Here is a 5,474-nt window from a genome sequence, read left to right on the forward strand (position 1 = left end):
CAAACACACGAACACACGTCTACTTTTATATGCATGTTTTTCTAAATATTGAACATTTATTTTTGGATTTTTGGAAAGCCATTTGAAAGCAGTTTCTATGCCCTGCAAAAGCACTGGGTTATAGTGACTGGTCTAAATATCTAGTTGTTTAAGTTTCATATTTTTTCATAGCATACTTTTCGCAGAGCAAGCTGGGCTTAGATTGGATTTCTGTTTGCAGTTGATTGAAGTGAAACCACAAACAAAACTATTGAAAAATGCTGCACAGAACCAAAAATCTTTAAACAACGTTTATTTCACAATTATAAAAATTAGGTTAAGCTTTGTAATTGGTACAAAAAACCATAAAATATTTATAATCAGCCTTATTTTGACTTAAGACCATGTGAAAACGAAAAGAAATTTCAAAATAATAATAATGACTAACAATAGTCAGAACTAGGAGGAATATATATTTACGTATATACAATTTATGTCAAGTTTATTTATGCTAAAAAGAAAAATTAAAAGTTTTACAGATAAAATAGATTGCATTTTAAGCCAAGATATTTTTCTTAATTTAAGCCCAGTATTTAATATAAATAAAGATCAAAATTCATTACTTATAAAATTAAAGAATTAATAACTAAGTCCAAAAGTACTAGATAACTTCAACGTATCTTAGCTGGAAGTATCCAATCAATATTTTTTTGAGTGTGATATTCGGTATGGCATTAGACAGGCGTCTATTGTCACACGATTCGATATTTGTTCGGTATTGCGTTCATTGTTTGTGGTTGGAGTATTTTTAGTGTTCATCTGCTTATATTTTTGGAAATTTTATTTTGCTATCAAGTGCAGAAGCAGAATCGGCAAAATCAACAACTTAGCGATGTTATTCTGTTGTGCACTCTGCAATTTCACAAGTTCATGTGCTTTCGGTGCGCTCAAGCACAACAATTAGTGCATTCAATGTGTTTTTGCCATCGCTCACCTGCGCTTTTAACCCCCTCGTGCCCCCCAAATGTCAGCGAAATTTAACCCATGCACAAAAAGCTCCGCTGCAGAGCAAGAGAGCACCTGACAGGCAACTAAGCTGCCTGTATTTCACGCTAGAAAGCCAGCAAAAAATAATATGTTTAATGTTTGTGAATGATTAATGGCACATTAGAATTGAAATTGTTTTTGGCCGCCACATCAGCCGCGGCAGTAGAACCCGAATCCGAATACGAATCCGAATCCAAAGCGCAGCGGAGCAGTGTGTACATTGCTATAATGTGCAAATATTTATATCCCCCATATAGTATGTGCTCTTGGCTGCTGCTACCTGAGTGGAACAGGTGAGTGTTTATAATGTATCGCATATGCATGGCCAAGTGCGGAAAAGAGGCAAAAACCAGGCAGAAGATACACAGCGAGTTGAGTGAGTGTGTGCCCATACAATATAGTGCCCCATAAGCCAAACAAAATTATATTAATTTAAACTGCACAGCGGATAATACCTTTTAAAAATTGTATATATACAAAAAAATCATTAGGTAGAGATAAATGATACTATGAACTGTGTATTAATCATAGCTGTTTGTAATATAGATTCGATATTACTTTAACCTTTATATTAACCAGCTTATTATATTATTCTTAGCCTTTAAAATATTATATTTTACTTATACTATACATATTTGTTTAAATGTCATTCTTTTAAAAAAATGTTTTCATACATGTGTATATTATATGTTGCTTAACATTATTTGACCTATTCAAATGCTAATATATGTTTATATATTTTATCTACGCAGACTATTTTTTTATACACGATATCATCACGCTGTTCATGATAATGACCGAAAAATTGTGTTATAATTATCAAATCAAATATTATATTCGATATACTATATATTCCAGAAAATTAAAAATGGCTTCCATTGGATATATATCTTTTAGAGGCGTTTAATGTTTGGTAAATTTTTGTAAAATCACAGATTTCAACCATTTAATAATTCCAACTATATGACCTATAATGTCGTTAAACATCGGGGTTTCATATTCATAGCTATACCGCTCAGAAGCATTAAAATATCTTGGTAAAGTACAAATAGCTTGTGGAATTTTTTCCTGTGTTCCAGTGTTATTTGTCCGGTGGGAGCTTAGATTTCGTTCCGTGTACAATGCCATACCAGCCGATAGCATCTCCCCAAGTATTTGCTTAGTCGTGTGTATTATTTCGGCTGCCAAGTTTTGTGCGGCTGTGTGCGTCCTTGGGGCCCCCAGTGCGTTATGATGGAAGATGGAAGATGGAAGAGCGTGGCCCCCAGCCGATGCCGGCAAACCCCAATTCAAGTTAAAATCCAACCGAACTTTGCCAAATTGCAAAAGCCACAAAACCAAAACATTTCGTCGCCTGCTGTTGAAGTTCCATCGAGTTGCCCCAAGAGTGGCAAGAAGAGTCCCGCAAGAAAGGCACATGCATAGTTACTTCCTTCGACCTATTCTTCTCCCCCCCAAAAAAAGAGTTGGCAGAATTTCTTAATAAACTTTAATGACTGCGGGTGTCCTGGCATGTGTTTGTCACTTTGGCCCTGGGTGCAAGTGCAACTTTGATGGACTCAGGTTACGTTACCTGTGGACTTCCCTCCCACTTCCCTCGTCACCTGTTCGTTGTTGCCAACTCGGGTGTTTTGCAGCCACAACTGGCTGCTCTCCAGGGTCGAAACAACAAACTGTTTACTTTGGCAGCTGCCAGATGTACCCATTCCATTATTCAACAGTATTTATCTTTCAAGAAAAATTAAAATAATGACCATAAAATAATTTCACATTAAACGTCGGCTTTCAGCGTACTCGATAAATATCACATTAACTGAAATTAAAATATGGCTAATGTCTCGTTTTATTTTATTTAAATTTTCAAGGGTGAATGTGCCAAATTATTTTTTTTTGCCAATTAATTAACATAAAAATAAAGACGACCCAACTTGTGCAAATGAAAACAAATTAATATTTGTCAACATTCACAATAATTTACTGACAAATATTTACTTTATTACCAAAAATAAACATTTAATTCGAAAGGCAATAATTCAGAAAAAACAAATTTAGCAATAGAAGCATTAACTTAATGATTTGATTTCTTGTTGAGCCTTTGAAAAGAGATTTTGATATGAAAAGTAGGATTTGTAAAATATAAAATTGATTTTATACATTTTTATTACAATATAGAAAATAAATTCTGCGAAATTAGCTATTTAATGGTTTTCATGTGTTTTATATGGGGCATCTAAAATATAAAAAGTTTAATAAATAAAATAAATATTTTCCAGCCATCTTTATTTATTCTAAATTATGTTTAAATCTTTGAACAAGGTTATGCAACTGTTTAAACCATTCAAGCTAGTGTGGGTTATTTTAAAATGACTTAAGACCATTATTCAACTTTATATAAGTTTAAACACCTTTGGCTTTCACCTGCTGGCGCCTCGAATTATGCAACGACTTGTCGGGCGGCTACTTTAGACTTCCTGCGGATGCAAGGCGAACTTGAGAATGTGCTGGCCAACCGCCTCATCCTCAGAGATGGCCGTTTCAATTTCGCCTATAATTTAGTTGACCATCACGTACCAGAGTCACGCATGCCATTGGGAGGATGAAGGATGGAGGTGGGTGGTGGGTGGATGTGGACTCCTAGTGGCAAGACCGTGCAACAAAATCCGGGGTCGATGGGTGGCCACTCATGCATTACTTATGAAATGACTCGGGTCAGATACAAGGTATCTTAGTTGCCATTGGCGGCATGTTCTCAGATACTAAATTGGAAACATCCCAATCAAATTCAAATCAGAAAGGCATTCATTTGCATGCGGATTGACTTCCGAGATAGATACGCCTATATATTATGCACATAATTGCACTGGGGATCTATCTTTCGCCGCCTAATGGGAAAACTAAGTTGGTTTTGGCGAGTGAAAATCGCCGAGGGAGAGCTCTTCTTAAATTTTCCTTTAACGACTAAGATATGCACCTTTATGGAACTTTTGGAAACTATGTGACCTACCTAAACTTGGCAAAGGGAAAACTGTTTGTCGGTAAGCTGGCTTGAATTTTACATTTGTTTTCAGCGAAGAGTTGTGAAATATTTAAATATTCTGCGCTAGAAAGGACAACTTAATAGTACAAAATACGAAAATAAACTTTTCAGTATGAAGGACATTTCTGTTGCTTATGAAAATTTAAATAGAGCTCCCTACTTAAATGCATTAAATACTACAAATTAAAAAAATAATCTGAAAAAAGATTTTACCAGAAAAATGTTTCCAAAAAATTGTCTGCCTATCGATATTAATTAAGAATACTAAGATTTATTTCTTTTGAACTTAATTAAGGTGCTATATATTAAAAAAAGGAAGTATTCTGCTAACAAAAGACAGCTGAAATTCTTTATGTGAAACAACATAAATTGGGGTCACCAATACCTTGTCAATCTGAAAAACAAATTCCATTTGAATTTAACACAATTGAAATTGTTGGTTCACTGAAAACTACAGAAATAAATTGCACATAAATACTTAATGATTTCCAGTAAATAAACGGCGAAATGGAAATCCGGAATACCCCTTGAATACCTCCGCTCATCCATTTGGATGTCTCGCTATAGTGAGACAAACGTCCATGACTCCTTCGACTTGGGCAGGCCATTGGGAATGACTTTTTTATACGACTGCGATGCGGTTTTCGCCGTTTAATGGTCTGGGCCATAAAAAAAACAGGAACCCTCGTAACAATCCACCAAAACCCCCCCACCATGACTCGGCCGGCATCTGCAATCGTTTTATTTAACTGCTGACTTGTTTGCGCAAATTAACACATTTATTTACACCGCAATTTGTTGCTTAAATATTTATCGAAAGCGGAGACGAAGCGCCACCGAAAAACAAATTGAGCAAGGGCAGTAACATTAAAAATTTTTCGTTTATTTCATATACAATAAGTACATCCAGATAAACATATACATATCCAAGTCCATACAATACACATATACATAGAGGCATATATATCCGCGAATACACATGCAGAGACGATTCTTTGTAATCATATCACACACACAAACGATATGGCACGCATACTGGCTCGCATGCAGCATAATTGAGAGTAAATTAGCGCTATACTTGTATATAGGAATTGCTCAGCCCGTTCCGCAAGTCATCCTCCTTCTCGTCCTTTTCTGCTCTCGCATTCCTATTTTCATTACTATCTATTTCCCCATCGCCACACTCAGAAAAAATTGCGCCTAAATAGTTCTTAAAAATAAGTATTATAGTACAGAAATTTCCTAATAAATGGATTATATAAATAAAAAAAAATAAAACGCAATAAACAAACAAATATTAATAAATAAATAAATAAATAAGTAAGTAATACACATTTTTAGGAAATAAAAAAACTAACTAAGCTGTTTTTCGAATCAAATTTCTTAATTCAAAATACAAATCTCACTTATT

This window comes from Drosophila rhopaloa, unplaced genomic scaffold (genome assembly GCF_018152115.1).
Source record: "Drosophila rhopaloa isolate 14029-0021.01 unplaced genomic scaffold, ASM1815211v1 contig_163, whole genome shotgun sequence".
Classification (NCBI taxonomy): domain Eukaryota; kingdom Metazoa; phylum Arthropoda; class Insecta; order Diptera; family Drosophilidae; genus Drosophila; species Drosophila rhopaloa.